This window comes from Felis catus, chromosome C1, assembly GCF_018350175.1.
Source record: "Felis catus isolate Fca126 chromosome C1, F.catus_Fca126_mat1.0, whole genome shotgun sequence".
In the NCBI taxonomy this organism is placed as follows: Eukaryota; Metazoa; Chordata; class Mammalia; order Carnivora; family Felidae; genus Felis; species Felis catus.
In genome coordinates this window covers 145132039-145144409 of record NC_058375.1, presented here as the reverse complement: position 1 = coordinate 145144409, position 12371 = coordinate 145132039, and the positions used below count along the sequence as shown (strand labels likewise).

Sequence of the window (12371 nt, the reverse complement as noted above, 5' to 3'; positions counted from 1 at the left end):
GAGGGTACTGTACCTTTCTTGTTTTAAAATTTTCACGTTACATTAAACAGGACATGCACCAATTTTGGATATGCAGAAGATTAAAAGATTGAGAAAAATCTTTAAAATACTAAAATGAGTAGGAGAAGTTGAAGAAAAATGAAGTAAAGACAAACATTGAGGAAAACAGCTCCCTTGGCTAAAAACTTCCATATAGCATATTGAGTTGCTTCTCAAAGAGTGTCAAAAGTATACTTTGTACCAGATTGATTGAATCTGGCTGTCTGTGGTTATATACCTGTGTAGACAGCAAAGAAAAATGAAGGTCATATTGAATATTATATGCAGTTACTATGTTTTTTAAAAACCAGGGAATAACTACACTTTAAATGGAATTTAATTTTTTTTAATTTTAGAAACTATGAGATGATTCTGTATTTATTTATTGCACATCAATCAACTATTTAATATGAATAATTCAACTTGTAGATGTGAAATAACTCTGTACTTAAATATTTTTTCAAGCTATAAATTTTATTACAACACATTCTTCTTGTCTGAAAAGCTTGTCAGTATAAATCCCTTGCATTAACGCAAGTTACTAGTCACAAAAATGGTTCCAAGTTCTCTCCAACTTGTAAATTCCTTAAATATAAAGATCAATACTTTGGCTCACAGTGAATTAAGAAAAATCCAAATTCTAATATTACTACGTATATAAATATGTGTGCAAATATGCTGATTTATATGCATATTTTAGCTACATTAACAAATTAACTTCACTTGTAGCTTTTTTATATATATAATTTTATACATTCTTATATTTCAAAGAGAGATAAAAGGCTTCTTGATATACATCAGGGTAGTCTTGATAGTGAAACTGTGTTAAAGGTCAGCTGAAACAAAATGGGTAACCCACAAAGTCACCCTACAGAGATGGCATTAAAAATTCTCAAATCTAGGGGCGCCTGGGTGGTTCAGTAGGTTAAGTGTCCGACTTCAGCTCAGGTCATGATCTCATGGTCCGTGAGTTCGAGCCTTGTGTTGGGCTCTGTGCTCTCAGTTCAGAGCCTGGAGCTTGCTTCAGATTCTGTCTCCCTCTCTCTCTGCCCCTCCCCCACTCACTCTCTGTCTCTATCAAAAAATGAATAAACAGTAAAAAAAAATATTTAAAAAAAATTATCAAATCTATATGCATTTCTGTCCGGTTGCTTTCAATGAAAAAAATTCTATCAAAAATTAAAGTAATTTTTAGTTAATTGTAGAACTAACCCAACTAAAATGACTTAAAAGCATTTCACATAAAGAATCATATGTAGAAATACATGGAAAAAAATCAGCTACACTTTGCAAAGATACTCTTCAATTAAACAGCAAGTTGCTCACAGAACTGTTCTAAATTGAGGGTCAATTAGAGATATAAAAGCATAAGTGAATGGATCTGGCAGGTCTTTTCCAATATTAAATTTTTATAATTGCATGACAACGTGTAAATCCACTAATTTACAATGAAAATAGTTGAGGACAATGGATCAAACAATGATGCAAATTCTAAACGTGATGTCTCCTTAATCTATTTTTTGGGGGGCATAAAACAAAAAGGTGAGGTTTCAGAGTCATTTTTTTTAACTTTTATATTTGTCTTTCATTGCTACTAAATTGCTAAATGCACACTTTTCCCAACATTATCTGGCATGCTGAAGAGAAAGAAAGATACTATACTTAATCAGATATCAGCAAATTATTGAAAATGTGGCCCCATTTGAAAATCTTAGTCACACAAATATGGTGTTACTGTGGGCTAAGTATAGCTTCAGAGCTGAAATAGATACTAAAATTTATCTGATTCAACAGCCCTCAATTAAAGGTTGGAAAAATGAAGAGTCAGAGGTCCTAGAGTCAGGTAGACAGTTAGTGCCAAGAACCTGAAATGGAAAACTTTCTGAATTAGAATCCATTTCTCTTTTGATTAGACATTTAGTCTCTCCATTTTATTTTGGCCTATATTCAGTTTTATCCATTATACTGGATTCCATTCATAGATGATGTTTGGTGGGGTAAGGAGCCAGGAGGAACTATAATGCCTAATAAAATTTACAAAAATTTAAAATTGTGAATACTTAATATTATTTTAAAATACATTTGATTTTCAAGCATTGAATTAACAGTGCTCATATAAAGAAATTGTCGTCAATATATGTGGCTTCAGCCAAGGATGTCAATTGATCATTCATATGCACATTAAATGCATCTGATATTTTTAGCAGAAAAATTACTCAAGCATCATTTCTTGTCAAAATTATTATAATGTCATAATAATGTGTTTAAAAGGCTATAATTAGGAATGTCAGCAGTGCCATTTGAAACTCAAAATTGAAAGATGATTATAGTTTAACCCGATTACTCTATTACACATGATGTCAGCCTTTTAAGAAGTAACTAAACTTATATTGTATCTTTACTGAATATGTACCACCTAAAATATTCTGATGATAAAGCTCCTGATTAAAATCATGTGTTTGAGAGAAAACAATCTGATGATCTCACGTATTGATAAAAATATCTAAAATACTCAAGTTTGATACTGTTCAAAAATGAGAGAAGCAAACCCGAACATATTGAAATAATGTCTAATTTTCTATGAATTGGCAACCCTTTCCATTTGTTTTGTGAATTCACAGGAATCGAGACTGGGAAAAACATATCTATATTTTGTCAAGTGAAATTATCTTCTGTTTGCAAAATATTTGTGAACTGCACTGGAAGAAATTGAATCTTATACTTGGAGTAAAATGCAAAGCTAAAAAGGAGAGAAGATAATTTTCTATCAATTTATGCTCCATAATCCCTTTTTTGCAAGTTGTTTCTAATGACCATGTATTGGAGGCAGGCAGCCTGGTTCTTAGAATGAATCAAATGGCACATCAATAAGTCACTTGTTCTTGTTCTAAATGGCAGAGGATTTTAAAATGTATTCATTCTGTTACTCTGCACCTGATGTAGAAGTTACTGGGTTCTTCCCACCTTTGTGATAATCTCCCATGCTAAATTTTAACAGAGAAAATGTGCCTTCCTTCCTTGGCTTTTAGGTGCTTGGGTGCCTAGGATAGTTCAATTCCCTTTAGATGGATAGTACTCAAGCTATCCGTAGTGAAAAAAATTTTTTTATAATTATTCCAATGTATTGATTTTGTGCATTGAGACTTTTGTAAAATAAAGTAACTAGAAGATTTAAAATGCACACAAACACAGCCAAACTGGACTCCAGAAAGATAATATTATTATACTGTAAAATTTCCAAACACCTATTATATTATGGTATTAATCTCTTCACTGGTGTTAGTTTACTGGCAGGCACTGTGGTCTTTGCTTTGAGTAGCACTGCTTATTGAATGGGGTCATGGGAGGGAGAATTAATTACTTCCTGGCTTATTCTTGCCAGTTCCATTTCCTGAAAATGGAATCTTTCTCATTGTCTATTGTCTTCCGTCAAGTAGAATTCTTGGCTTGGCTTCGTTTCTGCCTGATTTATTTCTCTTTTTCATGTAGGTAATGAAGTTCTCTAACTCTTTACCTGAGTCTTCCTCTTTTTCAGATCCCTGTGTCCTGCCTAAAACCGAAGAGAATCTTTGATCTTTGTTTGTGTGGGCTTTATAAGACACCCAGTGTATTGCCCTGACCACCAAATGGCTCCCTACCTAAAGGTACCCCAGCTTCCATTTCAGTCTGAAGTACGCCATGATGCTGTATTGCTTACCCTAACTTAAAGGTTCTTAACTGAGCTTCCTAGACTCTATAGATTTACTTTAAAAGGTTCATGAATCTACTAAATTATGGGCAACATTTTGGGCATTGGTGCACATGTTCAGGTTCAAGTCTTTTGTGTTAAAAAAGATTTACTGTCACAATTTATACGGACATGTTATTATGCCATAAGGCAATAAACTGTAATAGATTTAAAATCCCAATCTTCTTCATAGGTAACTTTGGCTCAAGGCAATAATAGCATTATTATCTGTATCATTGCCATACATCGGTACAAAGCATTATTTTTCAGGAGTTTAAAAAAAAAAAATATATATATATATATATATATATATATATATATATATACAATTTTTGCCTTCTTGTGCTCTGCACAGGCCAAATACAGCATTAACAAAAGAATCAAGCATATTTCTATCAACATTCAAATCTACAGCATGTGATCATGCCCAGCAGGTACAGGAAAGATTTGAACATGATACAATAGGAGAAAGAGGCAACCAGCCACTGCTGGTTTCGAGATGAAAGGGGATCACAGAGAAATGAGAGCAGCCTCTAACAGCTAGAAAAAGTGAGAAAACATTCTTACCTAGAAACCTTTAAAAAGGAAGGTAGCCCTACCAACCCCTCAATTTTAGCCTAGCGAGACCCATTTCAGACTTCTGACCTTCAGAACTTTAAGATAATACATTTCTCTTGTTTTAAAAAGCAGAAAGGGACCCATTAACATGTAGAACAAACTGATGATTGCCAGAGGGGAAGGGCAGGGGATGGGCAATATGGGGGAGGGGGGGAATGGGAGGTACAGGATTGCAGTTATGGAGTGGATAAGTCACAGGGATAGAAGGTGCAGCATAGAGAATATAATCAATGATATATTTTTTTTAATTTTTTAATGTTTATTTATTTCTGAGACAGAGAGAGACAGAGCATGAGTGGGGGAGGGGCAGAGAGAGAGGGAGACACAGAATCTGAAGCAGGCTCCAGGCTCTGAGATGTCAGCACAGAGCTCGACGCGGGGCTCGAACTCACAGACCATGATGAGATCACGACCTGAGCTGAAGTCAGACGCTTAACCGACTGAGCCACCCAGGCGCCCCTATAATCAATGATATTGTAATAGCTTGTGGTCACAGACGGTAGCTTCATTTGTGCTGAGCATAGCATAATGTATAGACGTGTTTGTTGAATCGCCATGTTGTATACCTGAAACTAATGTAACATTGTGTGTCAACTATAATTAAAAATGTGTTGTCTTAAGCTACAAAGATGTCCTGTGATAAGTTGTATATCACATTTTATTTAAAATTTTTTTTAATGTTTATTCATTTTTGAAAGACAGAGAGACAGAGCACAACAGGGTTGGGGCGGAGAAAGAGGGGGACACAAAATCTGAAGCAGGCTCCAGGCTCTGAGCTGTCAGCACAGAGCCTGATGTGGGGCTCAAACTCACGAACCCATGAGATCATGACCTGAGCCGAAGTCGGATGCTCAACGGACTGAGCCACCCAGGCGTCCCTGTATATCACATTTTATAACATAAATGTTACACAAATGTTATAACATAAAGTCTTGAATGAACAATAAATCAAATTTGTAATGAATACACCAGAAGTGTTTTCTTGCTAATACTCACCTTGATATTCTTCTTTTGCTTCCATTTTTACTTTTTTTTTCTTCCTCCAAAAGTCACAGTAAATGGCCATGGAACTACACAGTAAAGAAGGACATTTTTAAAGACTATATTCGATTTTAACATTTTTAATTTCCTAAAAGCCTTTCAATAAGTCAGTATGTCTATAGTTAGTAATTTGAAGAAGCCATTTAATAATCAGATTGCAGATGGATACACACTTCCATAAAAATGAATTATTAGACAAATTGAAAAATGAGGGAAGCTATATTTAGGTGTAATTTATTCATGTTCGATGCAGGCCTATGGAGCAGCAAAGACAAATTACAATTTCTAATAAATGATTGCAATGTGTAACATTTTTAAGAAACCATGACTAAATAATTCTGTGTGCTGCAGAATACATATTGAAGTGGCAGGTGTTGCGTGGGCAGTAAGTTTAAAGAGCTGCCATAAGTGTGTGTGTGTGTGTGTGTGTGTGTGTGTGTGAGAGAGAGAGAGAGGAATTAATGTCTATGTCTATCCCATATTAAACTAAGAAAAATGAGTTCTTTTATTTAAAAATATATTTGTATCTAAAAATGACTTTTATCTTTTTATCTATACCAGAATCAACTTTATGGGTTACTAAAATAACACCTATTTTAAGAACTAGAAACACATTCGATAATCATGCCCAATTCACTTATGTGATCCCATCAATGTTTTATGAGATGAAAATGTTTTGTAAAATGAATGGGAAGGATCATACCTAGTGAAAGGAAATTATTTCCTGCTAATTAGAAAATGTTTATCAAATGTTAGTGAGTAAAAGTCATGAATTTGACATTATTAAAAATATGATATAAGCCATACCTCCCAAACCCTTCAAATTTATGATCTAGTGAAAAATGTTTTACTTTAAACACATTTTCATGTTAAAGACAAAATAACAAAAGGAAACATGTCACAAACTAGTCCCTGTTTATTTGCCAAATGAATTGCTATGACATCGAAATAAAGTTATTGAAGTAATAACCCTATCTAACTCTATCCAAAGTGGCTCAGATAAATCTATCTAAAACGACAAACAAAATGCCAATTGAATAAAATTAATTCCTCAATTGTTATAGGAAGGTTGGTACCTGTCTGATGGCACAAGATTTATATAACCAGATATAAGATTCCCTAGCATATAGTATGACCTCAGTCTATATAAACATATTTCTATATATTTTAAAGTGTAGAAGAAAGAATGAGAGAAATGTTGATTATATTCTTTATCTTGAACATTTATTTTATTCACATACATAAAAGAATGTATACAAATATTTCCAGCTTAGATATCTAAATGTAACATTAGTATCAATTGTTATATTTGACTAGTGTGAATTCTCCAAAGTTCCAATATTTTGCATATATTGCTGTCATAAAGAAAAATATAATTATCACAAAACAATAAATAAACATAAAACAGTGAAAGTCCAAAAGAAAATGATTTAGCTTCAAAAGATATTTATGTATATGCCATAATGAGTGTCTTCATTTTCTTAAGCACAGCTCCCTTTCTCTGTCTCTCTCCATCCCTCTCTCTCTCTTTCAAGTAAGGGAAGAGTCAACACAGATTTAAATTTTATGTAATTACTCTAACTGTATTTTGGAGAATGAACTAAAGAAAGATACAGAAATCACTGTAAAAAGTTGTAGCAAGAATTCAATGACAGTGGACTAGTTTAGTAAAGTGTCAATAGAGATGGAAGGGAATAACTTACATGGGTTTTAAGAGTTATTTAGAAGGCAGTATAGACAGAATTATAATTGCTCAATTTCAGAGTATGAGGAAGAAAGAAAATAAATAAGGGGTTATGGTTTCTAACTTGGAAATATATAAAGAGATGATGTTGCAATTCATTGGGATAAAAAACAATGGTGAAAATTGGAAAACAGAGTCATATTTGGAGTATTTTGCAATGTCTATATTAGAACTAGGCCAGTAAGCAATCAAATGTGCAGGTTTGATTTGAAAGCTATCAATATATAATGTGATCGAATCATCCTAGGTAGCATTAAGATAAAGTTTAAGGAATGTGTAAGAATAAGAAGAGAGAGTTGGGAGCAGACTATGTAAAATCAAAACATTTGATAAGTAGAAAGAAAGAAAGGATCACAAAGTGTCGATATCACAAAACCTGGGAATATGGACTTTTTTTTTTTACCAACTTTTTTATAACATTTTTATTTCAAATAATACAAGTTGGCCTAATCAAAGAATTGAGACGTGATTTTTTGTTCGATATTAACAAGTAGATTGACGATGAAACTGTTAAACTTAGGATGTGAGTTTCACTTCCTTTTGAGGTGAAATTTCCTTCTTTCTGCATGATGCCCTTCAACATCTCCCTGGTCTCAGTGCAGATGACAAACATTATTTGTGGCCATACACTTATCTTCATCTTCTTACTCCTGTGTCAATGACTCCTGAGATCTGAAACACACAAAATTATACAGTTTATTTGTGTGGTGTAAGCCAATTGTTACCATGTAATTTAGTTCAGGTATTTTTAACCAACATTATTGAGGTATAAATTACGTATAATAAAATAAGTCAATTACAGATCAATGAATTTGATAAATGTATATACATGTGAAACCATCAAAACAATCAAGATATATGAGATATTTCTATCCGCCTTTGAAGTTCATTCTTCAAATTCTGATACTCACAGTGTAAATCGTCATGCCCAGTATGCAATGAAAAATTAGTAGCCATGTGAAACAAGAGGAAAATATGATTCATAACTCATACCAATCAAACAGAGAACTAGTCATGGCAGAGATGATGAAATTACCAGGCAGATATTTGGAAAACAAACAGCTATTATAAATCTGTTAAAAATTACTGAAAATATAAGTGTCAAGAAGAGAGAAAGAAACTATTAAAAAATGAACGAATTTCTTTATTTGAGAAAATATATATGAAATTAAAATTTGTGAAATGGGCTCAAAAAAAGGCAAAGCACAAGAACAGGGGCACCTGGGTGGCTCAGTCTGTTAAGCCTCCGAGTTCGGCTTAGGTCATGATCTCGCGGTCCGTGAGTTCGAGCCTCGCGTCGGGCTCTGTGCTAACAGCTCAGAGGCTGGAGCCTGTTTCAGATTGTCTCCCTCTCTTTCTGACCCTCCCCCGTTCATGCTCTATCTCTCTCTGTCTCAAAAATAAATAAACGTTAAAAAAAAAAGGCAAGGCACAAGAATAGTAGATCATTGAATTTAGAGGCAGGAAAACAGAATCTATCAAAATTGAAGTACAGAGAAAACGAGGGGAAAAATATTAAAAAATGAACAGAGGTTCAAAGACTTGGCTAATGATGTCACAAGAATCTAAAATATATGTAATTGTAATTGCATAAATAAATCAAAGGCAACATATCATAATCGAGTCTCCAAAAACCAATGATAAAGAAAAACCTTAAAGGAGCTATAGGGAAAAAATATGTACAGAGAAATATATGCATGTTCATAAGATTCTCACTAAAAACAATGTAAGTCAAAATAAAATGGAATGACATGATTGTAATTGTTTTTAAAAAAATAATATAAAATTTATATTCCACAAAAACATATTTCAAAAATAAATAAATTAAGACATAGAAAGGCAATGAAATGATGTTTATAGCTATGATGTTATTTCTGTCAGAACATTTTAATAAAGTTAAGTACATCAGACCTTACCATTAGGGGCTTATTAACCAAAGCCAAACAGCCTTTTTATTGGAATACAAATAAACATCTGTGAATCCAAAGAAGTGACTTTGGGCCCATTTAAGTCATTAGCAATCATGATTTCTATGTATCTGAGTTTCGTGTTCATATTAACAAACAGTGAATTGAGTCTAAATAAACTTTTCCAAACTATATTTTAGGAAACATCATCCTATAATCTGATTAATAAAATAGAATTTCATGCTGAAATAAAGCTTAAAATGTGATTTTTAAATATTAATACATCAAAGGCTTTGAGAACTCTTAAAGACATTTGTCAACAACTGTTTAACTGAAAATATTTGGGTAGTATATTTTTTTCTAGATCAACACTCAATACCATTGTATTTTATTCCTTTAAGGAAATGTTCTTACTCCCATTTCAAATTTCAAATTTTATACTCATATTGTAGTTCCATATGCTACTATATCCCAAATGGCATAATATTGGCTTGCAAGGATATAATTATTATAATGCTCAGAGGCCTTGCCAATTTGGTTATTATCTTTAGAGCAACGGACCATATCAAATGACACACAGGTAGCAAAATTTTTATGTGAGAACATTGATGTTTTTATATTATAAATCAGATACATGGGCTAATTAAAAAGTTAATCCAGGGGCGTCTGGGTGGCGCAGTCGGTTAAACGTCCGACTTCAGCCAGGTCACGATCTCGCGGTCTGTGAGTTCGAGCCCCACGTCGGGCTCTGGGCTGATGGCTCAGAGCCTGGAGCCTGTTTCCGATTCTGTGTCTCCCTCTCTCTCTGCCCCTCCCCCGTTCATGCTCTGTCTCTCTCTGTCCCAAAAATAAATAAACGTTGAAAAAAAATTTAAAAAAAAAAAGTTAATCCATTAACTTAACTGTACCATTTCCTACTGCTACTGTAACAAATTACAAAAATTTGAAAGCTTGAAATAACACGAACTTACTATCTTTTCTTTTTGAATGTCAGAAATCTAAAATAGTTTCACTAGGTTAAAATTAAGGTGGTGTGAAGGCCACATTCCTTTCCGGAGGCTCTAAGGAAGTATCTGTTCTCTTACCTTTTCTAGCTTCTTGGCTATCCCTTCCTCTATCTTCAAAGTCAACATATTATTTTCAAATCTTTTTCTCTATGATACTCTTGTATTTCACTTCAACTTTTATTAGGACCTTTTTGGTTACATTGGCCACCTGGATAAAACAGGATAATCTCTCCATCTCAAGATCATTAATTTGTTGACAGCTTGCAAATTCCCTTTTGCCAAAGAAGGTAACACATTTCCAGATTCTAGGGACTAGGGATTCTGGCATGTCATTTTTCTGACTGCTGCAGTAACAAACGTAATTTAGCATCTTCCAGTGCTGGACATCATGCAGGCGTCTTCCCTACTACAAAGTGATCATCAGTGACATATCTGTAGACAAAACAGATACACATTTATGCTCTAGTAGAGCTTACATTCTAGAGAAAGGAGACAGACAATAAAGAATAAATGTATATATATTTAAAATAGTAAGTATATATAATATACTTATATATAATATATATAATATATATATTAATATATATATTATATATACATAATTATATATAAATATATATAAAATATATAATATACTTATATATAATATATAATATATCTAAAATAGTAAGTATATATTTTAGAAGGAGATAGGTACTAGGGGAAAAAAAGAGCAGAGTAAGATAAAACAGAATTGGGGGTTGGTGGAAGTGACAACTTATATGGGTGGTCCGGAGAGAGAACACTGAGAGGTAACGTTTGGTTAATTCCATGCAATTATCTGGAGGAAGACGTCAGAGGAAATAGCTATTGCCAAGGCTCCAAGATGGTAGCAAGCATGATAGTCTAAGAAAGTGAAGAGACTAATAATAGTTCGACTGCAGTGAAAGAAGTGTGGCTGGTGGATCCTTGTGGGCACATGCAAGGACCTTCACCTTTCTGTGCATGAAATGGAAAGCATCCGAAGGTTTTCAGTAATAGGGAAAATGACTTAATTCATGTTTTGAACGTTCACTATCACTTAGAAGTCAGAGAAGGGAGCTAGTTACCTGGCTATTGTGCAGTCACTCAGGCAGATTTGGGTGGTGGTTGATAGAAGGATATAGCAGCATTCATGACAAGTGTCTGGATGAGATATTTTGAAGGAAGGTTCAATAAAATTTTCTTAAAGAATGGATGTGGGGTCTGAGGAAAAAAATAAGAGGGGCACATTTTTTTCTGTGTAAATAAGTTACAATTTGGGTCCACTTCTATGTTAACTTTTCTCAACATACATAGTACAGTCCTGTAAATATATTTTCTCCTTATGATTTTCTTAATAATATTTTCTTACCTCTGGCTTACTTTATTGTATATAATACATGTACAAATATGTGTTCTTTGACTGTTTATGTTACTGGTAAAGCTTCCAGGCAAGTAGTTAAGTTTTGCAGGAGTTAATAGTTGTACTGGGATTTTCCACCATGTAGAAGTCAGTGCCCCTAGCCCTTATGTTGTTCAGGGTCACCTGGAATTTCAATTCTATATAAGAATCTTATATCTGATGCTTCGCTAATGTTTCTCAACTTAATAGATCTCATTACAATAATGCATACTGAAAAGAAACTCACTCAAATGAAGTAACACACATGGAAGCAGTGTTTAGAGGAAACGTAATTAGAATTTTACCGCTTGCTTAGACATTTCAGTGTTTTTCTAAAATTTGAATTTGTGTTTGGTACAATGCGAGATCAGTCAACTGGTATGAATGAGTGTCGAGATTGCTCCCGGTTTATTTTCGAAATGCAACTTCATTTTTCCTTATTTGTTAACCTATTTATACACAATTGCTCCCAAATTTACATGTTTATTATTATATGTGGTATTTTATTTTTTTATTTTTTTAAATGTTTATTTATTTTGAGAGAGAGAGAGAGAGAGAAAGAGAGAGTGGGAGGGGGGCAGAGAGACAGAGAGAGAGAAAATATCCGAAGCAGCTGTCAGTACAGAGCCCAACGCAGAGCTCGATCCCATGAACTGTGAGATCATGCCCTGAGCCCAAATCAAGAGTCAGACGCTTAACCAACTGAGCCACCCAGGTGCCCCATATATGTAGTATTTTAATTTATAAAATAAAATGTAATTTAAAGCCCACAGTTCAGTGTTCTCAGGAATTTCTCTTCTTGAGACTATGGAGATACATCACAGATTTCTGATTTTTCATGGCCTAAGTTTTCCATGATGAAATTTGTGATTCCCTCAGCATTTAG

The 12371-nt window shown here is 33.7% G+C and overlaps 1 long non-coding RNA gene across 1 annotated transcript; it reads right to left on the bottom strand.

Moving 5' to 3' along the window:
- Positions 1–6890: 6890 nt before the first annotated feature.
- LOC123379391 lies at positions 6891–11541 on the bottom strand. Its single transcript, XR_006583777.1, has 3 exons — positions 11172–11541; positions 10162–10515; positions 6891–7841 (listed from the first exon to the last, which is right to left on the bottom strand). It is a non-coding gene; the product is annotated as an uncharacterized LOC123379391 (long non-coding RNA).
- Between the last annotated feature and the right edge of the window lie 830 nt (positions 11542–12371).